The sequence below is a fragment of the Mastomys coucha genome, unplaced genomic scaffold (assembly GCF_008632895.1).
Source record: "Mastomys coucha isolate ucsf_1 unplaced genomic scaffold, UCSF_Mcou_1 pScaffold5, whole genome shotgun sequence".
Taxonomy (NCBI): domain Eukaryota; kingdom Metazoa; phylum Chordata; class Mammalia; order Rodentia; family Muridae; genus Mastomys; species Mastomys coucha.
Window position 1 is genome coordinate 92710309 of NW_022196911.1, and position 16070 is coordinate 92726378.

Here is a 16070-nt window from a genome sequence, read left to right on the forward strand (position 1 = left end):
TCTGGAAGAGCAAGGCCAGTGCATTTACACGGAGAGTGGAATTCAGGCTATGTGGATGGGGAGTGGCAGCATTTGATGCAGACAGGAACACGATTTGATCATTAGAAATGCAATATATTTGGGATACTAATTCCCACCTCCAATGGAGAACTGGATAGATTGACTGGTGAGGAGCTGAGCTGCACCTGAAACCTCAAACCCTGAGACAAAAGGCGGAGGTACCTATTTAACAAATCAAAGCCAACCTGAGCACCAGGTCCGCACCCAGCATCCTTCAGTTCCAACCTGTTACCCTGGAATTCTTTAGACCAGGGCCTGGGCTGCCCTTCCCCCAGAGGCTCTTCCCAGCCATTTTGGTTACCTACCTACCCCATTTTTAATGTTTTGCCATCTTGGTTGCTGCACCCGGTTCCCCTCTTTCCTCCCTTCTGCCTCTCCTCACATGGCTTAGAGGCATGTTCTCTCTGGAATTGCCCAAAATCTCTACCTTTGGCTGTGCTCTTTTTTGTTTTTTAAGACTTATTTATTTTATGTATATGAGGACACTCCCTGTCTTCAGGGACACCAGAAGAGGGCATTGAATCCCATTATAGATGGATATGAGCCACCACGTGGTTGCTAGGAATTGAACTCAGGACCTCTGGAAGAGCAGTCAGTGCTCTTAACCGCTGAGCCATCTTCCCAGCCCCCTACACTCTTCTTTTTATCTATAATAACCTCTCTTCCACCACACCTAGGAGCAGTGACATGTTTTCCTTTATATTTCTTTTTTAAATTCATCTGGTGCTGAAACTCAGTGTTCAAACCCTGAGACAAATGGCTGAGACTGTTAATCTCAGCAGTTAGGGAGCCAAAGCACTGTGCTGAGTTCACGGCCAAGGAATTTGTGTAGAAGACCCTGACTTTAAAATAATCCAAAAAGTAACTTAGCGCATCCTTTTAATTCTAGCACTTGGGAAGCAGAGGCAGCTGGATCTCTGTGAGTTCAAGGCCAGCCTGGTCCACAAACTGAGTTCCAGGACATCCAGGGCTGTTACACAGAGAAACCCTGACTGCAAGGAAAGGGGGTGCTTAACCTGTGCTGAAGAGGGTAGGTTCCTAGCTTCACAGTGCTTGCTTGCTTAGTAGAAGGGTCCAGATTCTGTGGCTGGAGAGACGGCTCAGTGGTTAAGAGCACTGACTGCTCTTCCAGAGGTCCTGAGTTCAATTCCCAGCAACCACATGGTGGCTCACAACCATTCTTGATGGGATCTGATGCCTTCTTCTGGGGTGTCTGAAGACAGCTACAGGGAGCAAGCAGGGCCAGAGCAAGAAGAAAAGGTGTTGGGAGACAGTTACAGTGTACTTACACATAATAAATAAATAAATCTTTTTTTAAAAAAAGATAAAAGAAAGCTAAAATTTTTACTAATATTCTCATTATCAATTTATCCAGAATGGATAGGTTTCACCTAGTTTTGGAGGCTCAACCCACATATTTTCAGGAAGAAGTGGTCTCTTTTGACTGATTGTTGTATGACATTGTGAAGCTAACACTCTTTTTCCTTATTTGTCACTGTTTTGGTTTTTTGAGACAAGCTCTCACTCTGTAACCTAGGCTGGCCTGGTACTTTCTACATAGCCTAAGCTGCTCTTAAACTCACAGCAATCCTCCTGTCTTAATCTTGAGTAGTAGGATTAAGAGGCTTGAACCTGGCCTCAGAAAGTTTGATCAGTTCTGTTATCAGTTGGACATCGTATTTATTCATTTAATCACATATTCAATGATTTTTTACCAATAAATACTGAGAGTCAAAACATGACCATGTGTTTGCTAGAAACAAACACCAAGGACTTATTGCCGTGGATACAATGAGTCATATGAGGCTTCTGTCCTCACTGGAGTCCCCAGGTCAACAGTTAGCATCAAGCCAGCTGAATCACAGCTACCACACTTGCTAACGAATGACAGTCCGGCTGTGGTTTTTGCTTAATTCTGTTTCTCTAGACTATCTTGATAAAGGATGTTCACGGAGATGGCGAAATCCCCACGAAAGTCTCCCACTGGCAAGGACAATAAAGGGAAAGGTTTGTATGTGGTGGCCCATGTCTGTAGTCTCAGCATTTGGGACGTGGAAGCAGGAAGGTCAGGAGTTTCAGTGCTTCCTTGAGACCCTGTTCACTCAACAGAACCAACAGCCAAAATAAAACAAGAATAAATAGAGAGGGAAGGAGGGGAAAGACATAAAGAACATTCAAAAAGTATTGATGGCGTCTACCTAGACGATTAGTCTACTACTTTCTGAATGGAACAGTGATTCAAGCTGAGAAGATGGAACCTCATCCCAGTAGCGATCATAGATAAGATTGCTGGACGTTATTGAAGGTGACTTGATAAATCTTAGGTGACGAGTATGATAAGATTTTTCTTTTAAACGCAGATGGGCCAAACATCAACCAGTTAATTCCCAAACCCGCGTGCCCTAATTTTGTAGACTGAACAAGGAATACTATAGCACATGCCTGGAATCCAGCACTCTTGATATCTGAAGCGAAAAAAAGGCCACGAGTTCAAAGCCGGCTGGGCTGCGTCCCCTGTTATTAAATAAACAAACCCCACCAGATGTGTTAGGCCCTGATGCTGACACCACCATTACCCATTAATTTTTCTAGACTGTAGAGTTAAGTGTTCTAAATAATAGTCGACTTCGCCTTTCCAAGTTGAAAAGAAAACAAAACTACGGAAACTCCCTATGACCCTTGAAAGTGGAGGTGGGCGGAGCGGGATTCGCGCGGTACTTTGGGATTTGTAGTTTCTGGCCGACTCTGAATCCCAAGGTGCCCTGCGGCGGGTCGTCGCGTCTGCGCAGTGCAGGCGGCGGGCCGCGCAGAGTGAGAGGCTCTTTTGTTCGGCTGAGGGGAGGGCCGTTGGCGGGGCCTCCGGTACGCCGCTTCAGCGGAACGATCGATTCGAGGCCACTCGGCTGTTTGCTCCTCTGGGCGCTACTCCCTCGGACCGCCCGACGCAGCGCGCGAGTAGCGCGGCACCGATTCCTCTCGGACTCTCGGGCGCTGCTACGAGGTGAAGAGGCGGGGGGAGCGGGGGGGAGGGGACACGGCGACGGCGGGAGGCCCCGGGCGAGCGCGGGCCGCTAACGGAAGAGTGCAGACGGAAGAGTTGGGGGCGCGCCCCGGCCCAGCGCCCGGCGGGTCCGCTTCCCGCGCAGAGCTCGCGGGCAGCGGGAGTGTGGAGAGGGCGGGGCAGCGAATCCGGAGCCCGGGAGCCGAGTAGTTCCTGATGAGCGGAGTCAGCGGAGGGTTAGCTTTTCAAGAACTGGACGAAGAGCGTTTGGCTCGAATGAGCAATTCTGGAGTTGGGCGGGAGAAGGAAAACTTTGGGACGTCCATAAGGGGACAGGTGCTTTGGGTGTGCGTGGCAGGGACCACGACTTCGTCCTCTAGAGGTTTAGAAATGTAACCTGCCGGGAGGTGATGGCGCACGCCTTTAGTCCCAGCACTTGAGAGGCAGAAGCAGGAGGATTTCTGAGTTCGAGGCCAGCCTGGTCTACAGAGTGAGTTCCAGGACAGCCAGGGCTACATAGAGAAACCCTGTCTCGAAAAAAAAAAAAAAGTAACCTGAGAAAGCGGACACGGTGGCAGTCGCGGGCAATCCCCGTAGCACTTGGAGGAAAGAAAGAAAAAGTAACCGGATGTTGGGTCCAATTGCTACTATCAGAGAAATTTCTCTTGCCAGAGTTAGGAAGAAGTTAACTTCCAACAAACTTGGACAATGGGGCTTTGGCTGCTCAAAGTGTGCTAACGGGGGACGAGATTTCTTGAGCCCGTCTCGGGTTGAGGGGTCAGACATTTTTCTTGACCTTGTCTAAAAGTGGAGTTGCTGGGATAAGTAGGGTAAGAAGTCTAGAGTGACCAAGTCAAATGTGGAAGGAAAAAAGGTAGCTTAGTTGGTAGAATGTTTGCCTAGCAAACCCCTGGATTCAATCCCCAGTACCATATAAACTTGGGCTGGGTGTGATGGCATGTACTTGTAATCTTAGCACTTGGGAGCTGGAAACCGGAAAATCAGAAGTTTAAGGCCTTCTTTGGCTACCAGGAGAGGCCAGAAAGGGTGAAAGGGCCACTTTGTGCCTTGGTCTTTAGTATGAGTAGGGAGTAGCTTGTGTAAGGCAGGACTCATCAAATAAAAAAGGTTTGTTCTTGCTGTTTGAGCCTGGAGACCTCAGTTTAACTCTTCGGATTCGGGTAAAGGTGGAAAGAAAGAACTGACTTCACAAAATTGTCGAAAGCAAGTGCATGCCCACAGGCAGCGAAAATATTTTTATTAAAAAACATATGAACTATGGAACTCATTTCTGTGTGTGGTATACTGAGGACCTTGCACATGTAAGTTATCAACCATTGAGTTATGTTCCAACACCATATGAGTTTTTTTAAAAATGAGGTATGCTAGAGCATAGAGTATCCTCTCCAGTTTTGTGTTAAGAATCATGTCAGCATTTTTGGAATAGTTTCAAAAGATCTAAGGTTTTTCTCATCGATGTACGACTACAGTCAAGAAATTGGTGCCTGTGCACTCCCTTGGATGCTATCTAGGCATATCTGGGAAGTGGTGTGTTGAAAAGAGCCCAGTTATGCCTTGGTGCATTCCTGTAATCCCAGCCTGCTCTTGGGAGGTGGAGGCTGGAGGATCAGTTCAGGGCCTAGGGGAAGGAGTCTGTGCTCTTTAAGGATCTGGGTGGTGAAAGATCATCCATCTCTGGTTTTCTCTTTGGTCACATTTTTTTTTTCTTTCGGTTTTCGAAACAGGGTTTCTCTGTATAGCCCTGGCTGTCCTGGAACTCACTCTGTAGACCAGGCTGGCCTCAAACTCAGAAATCCACCTGTCTCTGCCTTCCAAGTGCTGGGATTAAAGGCATGCACCACCACTGCCCGGTGGTCACATTTTTTATCAGTGGCATTGTGGTAGATTTTTTTAAACCCTCCCTTCTAGAAATTTTTCTGAGCACTTAAGAAAAGGAAAAAAGAAAAACTGTTGTGTGCCAGGCAGTGGCTCGCTATTTGTTTCTTTTAAGATTTATTTATTTCACACAGGCCAGCAGGCCAGCTTTGGACTCAAGCTTCCTGTTTCAGTCTCCCCAAGTACTGGGATTTAAAAAAAGGAAAAAAAAAGATTTATTTAATGTATGTGAGTATATTACACAAACATTCATGAACACCAGAAGAGGGCATAGGATCCCATTACAGATGGTTGTGAGCCACCATGTGGTTGCTGGGAATTGTACTCTGGACCTCTGGTAGAGCGGTCAATGCTCTTAACCACTGAGCCATCTCTCCAGCCTCCACCTTTTTTTTTTTTTTTTCGTTTTTTAAAAGTGGGGGGTGGGGTGTGCTGAGGCATACTTAGGAAATCAGGAACAACTTTGGGGGTGGGGTCACTCTTCTGTAGCACTAGTTCTAGTGATTGACCTGAGGTCATTAGGCTTGTGAGACCTGGAGCCAGCCTGTTACCCCCATTTTCCAATTTTGGGGACTGGACCTAGAAGAGGTTGTTATATTTGGATTTTATCATCTCTATCCTAAATTGGCTTGAACTCCCTTTGTAGCCTAGACTGTGCCCCACCATACCTAGCCGACAGCTAGTGTGTGTGTCTTTGCAGTGCTGAAGAGTGGGACCCCGGGCTGAACATGTTAGTTCAGCGCTCCACAGTTAGTTGCATTCCAGTCTGGAAAGCTTTCCACTGATGAGCTACACTCCTAGCCCAAATTTGGGAAAATGTGTTGTGCTCATTTTTGGTTTTTTTGTTTTATTTTCCTGTGGTGGTAGTGCACTGAATTGAACCCCAAAACCCACATGCTCTGCCACTGAGCTATACTCTGGCCTTCTTAATATCTTTTGTGTGAAGTTGTGTAAAGTAAAATTTGGTGTATAATTTCACAGGTGGGTATGCTGACATGTGTCTATAATACATCACAAAGGAGAAACAGTGGAGACTGTTGCCTGGAGTTTGAACACAGTCTAGTCTATAGAGTAAGAGCCTGGACCATAGAGTGAGACCCTGGCTGAAGAAAAAAAAAAATAACAGGCTAGACCTTTGAGATGACTTGATGGATAAAGGCACTTCCCACCAAGCCTGACAACCTATGTTTGATCCCAGAACTGACATAGTAAAAGAAGGGAGTTAACTTAGGAAAGTTATCCTCTCTGCTTCCCTGCCACATACACTAAGTAAATAGAGATGGCTGCAGAAGAAAGAGGAGTTGTGCTTGAAACCAGCCTAGGCTACAGAGTTGAGATCCTGGCACAGAAAAGAGAAGGGGGGGGGGCTGTTTGCAAGGCTCTGGATTCAATCTGCAGCAGCCAATTCTGCACCCTCATCCAGACTCCAAAAAATAATACAAAACCAAATGAATACTCATGCTAGATGTGTGTGTGTTGCACAAATTCCTGTTTTTCATCAGATTTTGCATCTGGAAAGCATTTGTTTCGTAAACAGCCAGATAACAAGCCAACTAAAAACAATGTAGAATAAGAGTGGCCCCTGTACAGTGAGTGCCCTCACCTGTGTTTTATCACTGGTGTCGTTGCCAGTTATAGCAAAGATACCTTGCCTTGGCTTTGTTTTCTGTTCAGGGTTTATTGATCAGATTGGTCATTCCCTTTTTATGATTTTCACAGAACTCAGAATTCCAGTTGCATGTTTGAGGGAAAATAGAAACAGTGCTTTGGGAATTCCAAGGAAAGAATTATTTGGTTAGATTGAGTGAGCTTTATGAGGGAAGTACTGAAGGTAGGGTTTTGACAGAATGAATGCACTAGAGAAGCGGGTTCTTAAAAACTTTAGGGAAGGCCTTCTAAGGGGTGAATTTAAACTCAGAAAATAACTCTGGGTGGGATAGCTCATCCCTATCAACACTCAGGAGACTGAGGCAAAGATTGATTGAAAGGGGTTGAGCTCATCCTAGGCTACAGTGAAACTCTTATCTGGAAAAAGAATAGCCAGGCATTACAATTTTTCCTTGGCATCTTGGTACTTAGTAGGCTTTGGTAAGAAAATCTCCGGGTTTTAGGATATGTTACAGATTGAGTTCTAGTTAGCCTGGGCTGAAGTAAGGCCCTGCCTAAAAATTTAAAAATAAGAATGTGTAGGGAGGTATTTAAAATAAAATAGGTGTGTGTTGCAGGACATTTGATCACATTGTGAACCCTTAAGATTTATGTTATTTACTGGAAAACCCTATTTTTAGTTGTGTGGTTCAGCCTTAGCAAACACCTTTCATCCAAGAGCTTTCTGCGTGAATATTGTAAACAGGATTAAATAAAGTCATCCATAGGTCAAGAAGCTGAGCAAGCAACCAGTTGACAGGAAGTGAATGTAAGATTAAGAAGAAAAAGAGTAAGGGGGAGTTAGGATGCATAGAGAGACACACAGAAGTAGAAGGGAGGGGGACTCGACTCGTTCTGGAAGTTGGCTGAGGAGGAAGATCAGCTGGGTGTTTTCCCAGCCTCTGAGCTATCAGGCTTTCACCCCAGCATCCGGCCCCTGGTAAAATTGAACAATTGAGATTTTGTTAAAAAACAACAGGTGTGAATGCCTATAATCCCCAGCTCTGAGAAGTTCAAAGTCAGTCTGCTCTATAGTGACCCAACCACTGGCTCTAAGACAGTGTGGGAAGAGGCAGGAAGAAGGGAGTAGTAGAAGGCTATTGTTCGATTAATTGGTTATTAGAAATATGTATCTAATACCTTAAGTCTGAAGCCATCACCTCTTAAATTTGTTTCAAAACTTTACAGTATAAATCCTCCCCAGACTGAGATCATACTTATGTAGTAGGTCTTTAGATTCTTTCTGTAAGTAAATTATTTTGTTGAAAGTTTTCTATTATATCCAAGATTTTGTTCTTTACCTCTATTTCTTTTATATGTTTTTTCTCCACTGGATAATAATTGCATTTACTATGCCAGTTTTGTTATTTCAATTTCTTGCCTGTGACAGTTTTTTAAAAAAACACAAGAAGCCTTACACCGGAAGTTTGTTAGTGTAGGGTACTATGCTAGGATTTGAAGCTTAGACTTTTTGCTAGGCCAGCAGTTGCTATTATATTACAGGCCGGAATGCACTGTGGGCTTATGAAATGTGGGCTTTTGGTTTATGGTTGCTCTTGTGGCAGTCTTTTATCTCTGGTTTCTTGTAGGGTAGCTGGGTGAGTCGGTTGGTTTTCATGTATTTCTTAAATTTACTATTTTACGTGTACATGTATGATTGTATTGTGTATGTAGGAGCCTATTGAGACCTGAAGAGGGAGTCAAGTGAAATCCCCTGAATTGGAGTTAACAGATATTTGTGAGCTGCAGATGTGGATGCTTACCCAGGTCCTCTCTGTAAGAACAAGGTCTCTTAATTGTTCAGCTATCTCTTTAGCCCCCTGGTGGGCTGGTTTTGAGATAGGAAGTTTACTTAGATTCACCTTCCTTAGCCTCCTCACTGCTAAAATTACAGCCATAGTGCTCTACTTCTAAGACCTATATTCTCGAACCCTTATTGAGGCCTGCTCCTCCATTTCAAAAGTGAAATTTTTTAAATTAAAATTCATTTATGTATATGAGTACACTGTAGTTGTCTTCAGAAACCCCAGAAGAGGGCATCAGATCCCATTACAAATGGTTCTGCTGGGAATTGAACTCAGGACCTCTGGAAAAGCAGTCAGTGAGAGCTCTTAACCACTGAGCCATCTCTCCAGCCCCAAAAGTGAATTCTTAGTGCACTAGTTTTCAGATAACTATCCTTCAGTTAAAGACACTGTATATGGAGAATTAGGACCTGGATGCAGCTGGATAAACAGGTTAGACCAGGCTGGCCTTGAATTTACAGAGATACCCCTGCCTCTGCCTCCTGAGTGCTAGGATTAAAGCTTGTACCACCACACCCAGCTAAAACTTAAACTCTCTTCCCCCACCCCCACTCCACATGCTTAAACTCTTAACAAGTGCATCTTGCATAACAACCAGCACTTGGTTTGGAGAGGTGGTTTAGCAATTCAGAGGTCTTGTTGCTCTTACTTGGGATTGGTTCCCAACCCAATTGAGGTAGCTCACAACCACCTTAAATACAACTCCAGGAGATCCCTTTCCTGCCGCCCAGTTGAGATACCTAATTAGCAAAACAAAACCCACCTCAGGGCTGGAGAGATGCCAATAGTTAAGAGCACTGGCTGTTCTTGCAGTGGACATGGGTTCAATTTCCAGCACTTGAAAGGTGGCTTATACCATGTCTGAAACCACGGTTCTGGGAATCTGATGCCCTCTTTTGGCCTCCTCAGGTACTGCAACATAGCTCCTGTTTGCTGTTTAAATACCAAGGAGGGAACAAAAGCAAGAAAGCCAGGGCATTCCAGGACAGCCAGGGCTACACAGAGAAACCCTGTCTCAAAAAACCAAAAAAAAAAAAAAAGAAAGAAAGAAAGAAAGCCAGGGCAGGGAAAGAAAATTTTCTGTGAATTTGGAGTTAGGCTGGTCTACAAAGAGAATTTCAGGCTAGCCAGAAATATACAAGATTCTGTAAAACAAAACAACACAAAAAACTAACTTGATCAAAGTTTCTAATCTTTTTGTTTTCTGACCTCTCAAAACAGCTTTTTGCCCCGGGCATCAGCAAAGTGAATTCCAGGACATCCAGGGCTATACAGAGAAACGGGGTGGGGGGGTGGGGGTGGGCACAACCAAAAAAACCCAGCTTTTTGCTTCTAATGGTAATATTATAACTCAGGTTTCTTTGCCATCATGGGACAGGTATAAAATTAGTTTTTATGAGCCATGCAGTGGTGGCTGCATGCCTTTAATCCCAGCACTTGGGAGGCAGAGGCAGGTGGATTTCTGAGTTCGAGGCCTGCCTAGTCCACAGAGTGAGTTCCAGGACAGCCAAGGCTACACAGAGAAACCCTGTCTCCAAAAAAAAAAAAATTATGACCTCCAGAAATACTGCTTGCTAGCTCTCAGGATACAAGAGTTCCACATATATAATAACTTTGAACAGTACTTAAATTACATATAACAGGTAATCTAGAGATGATTTAAAATACACTGGATAATGTTAGGGTCCATGCATATGCTGTTTTATGAGACCTATCTGCTAATTTTATTATTCAGTAGTCACTGGACAATAGCAATGAACTGGTTTTCAGATAATTATCCCTTAGTTAAAGACAATGTATGAATTAGGACATTGGCTCAGCTGAATAAACAGACTTCTTAAACTGCTGAACCACCTCTCCTACCACAGTATTGGTTGTTGTTGCAAAAAGAGCCTGTATTTTACTTGTTAAAGAGTTCAGGCATTAGGGTTGGAGAAATGGCTCAGTGATTAAGTTCAGTTCTCAGCAACCACATGGTGGCACACAGCCATCTTTAATGTGATCTGATGCCCTCTTCTGGCATGCAGCTGTACATGCAGATAGAACACTCAATTACATTAAATAATTAGATAGATAAATCTCTTAAAAAAAAAAAAAGAATTCAAGCATTGGCCAGAAAGAAGCTGCATATTGCTCTTACAAAAGACCTAAGTTCAGTTACTAGTACCCACAACAGGAGGATCACAGCTGTTAGTAGGAAGTCTTGATGAGGAAATCTAACAAAGTCAATTTGGGAAACTGTAAACTGTAATGTCTGTTTTCACATGTATACATCTCTGTAGGATGACCAAGAAAAGAAAAAGAAAAGCCATATGGACCAAGAACCTTTATAGTTTAAAAAACAAAGCATTTTTGTGCATGCACCACAGTGCATTTGGTGGTTGGGCTTTTGGAAGTTGGTTCTCTTCATCATATTTGAGACAGGATCTCTTTTTCTGTTGTACTTTGTACTCTCGGCTAGCTGGCTGATGAATTTCCTAGCAATTCTGTGTCCACATCCTATCTTGCTGTAAGATTGCAAGGATTAAAGACACACCCTACCATTTCTGGCCTTTTCACATGCTTGCCAGGAGTAGAAACTCAGTTGTAAGGTTTAAATGGCTTGCACTTCCTGGCTTTTTGGGAAAGAGTCTCTATGTAGCCAGACTGACCTTTACCTTACAGAGATTTTCCTGCCTCTGCCTCCCAAGTGCTGAGATTTATTTTTATTATTTGTAATTATCTGTAGGTATGTGGGGGCGGGGGTATGTGTAGATGCCCGAGGCTACCAGAGGCATCCAATGCCTTGGAGCTAGAGGTAACATTTGTGAGTCTAACTCAGTCCTCTGGAAGAGCAACAGCAAGTGTTCCTAACTACTGAGTCATCTCTCCAGGCCCTAGAATTAGATTTCTCAAGCTGTACAGAAGAAATAGGTGTCCTAGAAGTTCATAGGTAGCCCTGATGATGAGAATTTTACCCACTGGGGTACCTACTCTACCCTAGCTCATGTTTTTCTGTGCTAACCACTGGAAGCTATGTTTACACTGGCTTCATAGGCATGCCTTTTCTATTTCTTTGAATAGTTTATACAAACTTAAAAGGCAAAACAAAATGCTTAATTTTGTGTCTGATACACATATACACAAAATAAATCAGTAAATTATAATATACACATATTAAATGCTAGGTGTAGTACACAGTTGTAATCCCATCTTTTCTGGAAGCAGATGCAGGAGGGTTGCAATTCTAAACAAGCTGGGCAATTTGACAAGACCCTGTCTAAAAGTAAGGGGCTAAGATATGGTTTAGTGGTAGAGTGCTTACCTAGCACATGCAAGGTCTTGGATTTAATCTCTAGTACCAAAATGAGAAGAGAAGCAAGCATTATTCCTCGTGTAAGTAGTGAATCAGTCAGGGTTCTCCAGAGTCACAGAACTGTGGGCTATCTATATATTAAATAAATTTATTGTAATGGCTTATAGTTTGAAGACCAGCTAACCCAACAATAGGCAGCTGTGAATTAATGGGAAGTCCAAGAATCTTAGTTGCTCAGTCCTGTGAGGCTAGGTGTTTCAGCTGATCTTCTGTATAAGCTGGAGTCTTGAAGTAGGTTCCAAAAGATATTCTGGCATGTAAGTGCAAGGAGGCAAAAAAGAGTGAGCCTTCCTTCTCTCTTTGTCCTTATGTAGGCCTCCACCAGAATGCATGGACCAGATTAAAGGTGTGTACCTTTATTGTACACACCTGAATTTGGAACTTGCTCTGTCCCAGGCTTGCCTTGAACTCAGGGATCTCCTTGCCTCAGTCTCCTGTGATTAAAGATGTGTACTACCTTGCTTAGGCCTAAGCTTTTCATGGCCACTATGTTTCAAGATCTGGATCAAAACTGTCTGTCATCCCACGTCAAGGTCCAGGTCAGAAAGAGGCCCGTGTCTTCCAGACTCATGATCGTGGTCACATGTGTACCCTCCATTTCTAGATTGTAGTTCATTCCAGATGTAATCAAGCTGACAACCAGGAATAGTCATTACAAGTAGTAAGGTTTGGTTTTGGGTTTTTTTTTTTTTTGATTGTTTTGGTTTTTTGAGACAGGGTTTCTCTGTGTTGTCCTGGAACTCACTCTGTAGACCAGGCTGGCCTCGAACTCAGAAATCCACCTGCCTCTGCCTCCCAAGCGCCGGGATTAAAGGTGTGCGCCACCACCGCCCGGCTAGTAGTAAGTTTTATTTACTGTTTTTATGTATGTAGAAATGAGAGACCAGATCTTGGGTACAGACTCCATCTTAGAGAACCGGGCCTAAGGTTGAATTCAAGTTAACAAACTGGCACCTAGCACCAGTTTCCAGGTTACTCCTCCCAAAATCTGCACCTCCAGGTTACAAGCCTGCCCCTGGCACTTCACTTCCTAACAACCATCAGTCAGGGAGAAAACAAAAGTTAAGTTTATGGTTTGGCTCTCAGCACCAGCCAATTATGTTAAAGGCCATAATGCTCCCATCCCCCAATGAGATATGTACCAAGCTAGAAACCCCCTTGCTTGTTTGCCTCTATAAATGCTTGCCTGAAACTGGACTCAGGGCTCCACCTTACTGTTGGCAGGGTTGGCAGGGAGCCCACACTCGAGCTTGTAATAAAGAGACCATAATTCGATTGCATTGGAACTGGCTCCTTAGTGGTCTTTTGGGGTTAATGAACGCTTCCTGTGACAACAGAAGTATACATAGATACATGCTGGTACATGGGTGAAGGTCTGTCTGGAGTTGGTTCTCTCCTGCCACCTTGTGGGATCTGAAGGTGGAATACAGGTCTTTTCTGTATAACTGATTCTGGGAAAGTTGGTGAGAAAATCAGTGTTCTTTCTTCTCCTAAAAGAACTACATTTAGCAGGGCGGTAGTGGCTCACGCCTTTAATCCCAGCACTTGGGAGGCAGAGGCAGGCAGATTTCTGAGTTCTAGGCCAGCCTGGTCTATAGAGTGAGTTCCAGGACAGCCAGGGATACACAGAGAAATCCTGTCTCGGGGAAAAAAACAAACAAACAAACAAACAAAAAACAAAAAGAAAGAAAGAAAAAAAAACTACATTTGTACTGTTCTTCAATTCATTGAGATAATTTGATGACTTTAAATCATTATTTTCAAGCTAAATAATGTGGTACACACTTATACTATAGAGGTATCACTACACATTTTACCTCTAGCTTATTTGTTTTGTTTTCAAGACAGGGTTTCTCTGTAGATTTGGCTGGTAATTTTAAGGCTTCAGATCTTAAAATCAAAACAAAACAAGAAACACATACCTTTAGTCCTAGCACTCACAATGTAGAGGCAGGAGGATCTCTGAGTGTTCCAGAATAGCCAGGGCTACATAGAGAAAACCTGTCTCAGAAAATAAATAAATAAATAAATAAATAAATAAATAAATAAATGGAAATTTTAAAACATCAGAATTAAATGGATTAAAGGTAAGGGATTTAGGGAACTAGACTTTTTATACTAGAAAAAATATGTATGTATTTTATGGGTTTCCTGATAGGATATTATACACACAAGGATAGCCTTTAACTCTTGATCTTCCTGCTAAGATCATAGGCACGTGGGTACTAGGGGTCAAATTCAGGGTTTCATTCATATGAAGTTAGCATTCTACCAACTGAGCTATTACATCCCCAGTAATATTAGTTTTTTGTCAAGCAAAACCAACTTCAAATTTCCGACACAAAAGAACAAGTTGTTCCATCCATACATAATTCCCTATATAGCTTCTGGGGTGTGTGTGTGTGTGTGTGTGTGTGTGTGTGGCTTGAAACATGTTTTAGGAAAGAATAAACTGAGGACCTGCAAAGTAAAGTACTTGCCACGCAAGCCAGGTGTCCTTGAGATTTTCGTATGGGACCCATGTGAAGGTAGAAGGAGAGGACCACAACTCTACAAAAGTTCTGCCTCAAAAGAGAAAAAAAGATAAACTGTATTATATTCATGATAGCTACCTTTCCCTTGACCCCTGCTTATTTTCTAAGTTATTACAGTTCTCCACCTTAAGTTATTCTGCTGTCTTTTTAAGAAAAAAGATGTATTTATTTAATGTACCTGAGTACACTTGCTGTCCTTAGGCACATCAAAAGAGGGTATCAGATCCCATTACAGATTGTTGTGAATCACAATGTGAGTGCCGGGAATTGAGCTCAGGATCTCTGGAAGAACAATCAGTGCTCTTAACCTCTGAGCCATTTCTCCAGCCCCATTTTAATGCTTTTTATAAGCAGTCCTCAGCCTAAATAAATTATTAAGTAAACTAGATTGAAAAAGTGATTTATAAGCTGGGCGGTGGTGGTGCACGCCTTTAATCCCAACACTTTGGAGGCAGAGGCAGGCAGATTTCTGAGTTCAAGGCCAGCCTGGTCTACAGAGTGAGGTCCAGGACAGCCGGGGCTGCACAGAGAAACCCTGTCTCAAAAAAGAAAGAAAAAGTGATTTATAGGCTTAAGCTATAACTCAGTGCCTAGCATTCTCAAAACCCTAGGTTTAGTTCCTAGTACTACTAAAGGAAAACAATGAGTTGGCTGGAGATGTAGCGCGGTTGGTAGAGCCTTTCATGCACACTGTGTTCGGTTTTTAGCCCTACATAAACTGGATGTGACATATGCTATAATCCTAGCACCCAGAGAGGTAGAAACAGGAGGATCTGAAGTTCTCAGTCATCCTCTGCTATATTTTGAGTTCTGGGTCAGCCTGGGGTCCGTGAGACTATTGAGGCTTAGCCAAGCCCAAGCCCCACATGGAGCTGACTCCCATAAATTATCTCCTGATGTCCTTGACTCAATACACACATAGTAAAAGAATGTTTTAAATTTAAGCTGTGAATTTATGACTGTTCATGAACAGCGGAGTGAAAAATAAAGGGCCTTTTTTTTCTTTTTAAGTTGGACATGGTAGCACACATATGTAATCCCAGTATTTGAAAGGTAGAAACCAGATCAGAAGTTCAAAGTCAGCCTGAGCTATCTTTATGAGGCCCTCTCTCCAAAAAGAGAGTTAGATAATTAAATATATGTAACTGATTCAACATAGTATTTTAAGTATTATCCTTTGTGGCAAGAGGTATTAAGGAGTTAATATAAATTAGATTTAGTATGAAAGTTGTAAATGGCCGGGCGGTGGTGGTGCACGCCTTTAATCTCAGCACTTGGGAGGCAGAGGCAGGCAGATTTCTGAGTTCGAGGTCAGCCTGGTCTACAGAGTGAGTTCCAGGACAGCCAGGGCTACACAGAGAAACCCTGTCTTGAAAAAACAAACAAAACAAAACAAAATTTGTAAATGGATATATTCAGAAATTCTTCCCACACGTTGTGGTATACACCTATAATTCCATCACTAAGAAAGCTTGGGCTTCATAAGTCCTTGTCCAAAGGGAAAGAACAGAAAAGACAATGATTTGCTATGAGATTAATAATTATGGCTTACGCCTAGCAAACATGACAACATGATTGTGAATTGGAGTTGAGTAGAGCATTAGAAGCAACACGTCACCGGTGATCTCCCTGGGTTCCTTGCCATCAGATACTTACCCAGCCAGTAAATGTGCCTGATGCCCTTTTTATTTCCTCTCATTGTTTAGCAGTGTCACCCTTCACACCAGAAAGCTGGCGGGTACTATGGGGAAAAAACAAAACAAGAAAAAAGT

The 16070-nt window shown here is 43.1% G+C and overlaps 2 long non-coding RNA genes across 2 annotated transcripts; both read left to right on the plus strand.

The window, feature by feature from the left end:
- Positions 1-1894: 1894 nt before the first annotated feature.
- On the plus strand, positions 1895-2603 carry LOC116078175. The gene is made up of 2 exons (XR_004113444.1): positions 1895-2067; positions 2421-2603. It is a non-coding gene; the product is annotated as an uncharacterized LOC116078175 (long non-coding RNA).
- A 159-nt stretch (positions 2604-2762) lies between these two features.
- Positions 2763-16053, plus strand: LOC116078174. The gene is made up of 2 exons (XR_004113443.1): positions 2763-3061; positions 16005-16053. It is a non-coding gene; the product is annotated as an uncharacterized LOC116078174 (long non-coding RNA).
- The last annotated feature ends 17 nt before the right edge of the window (positions 16054-16070 follow it).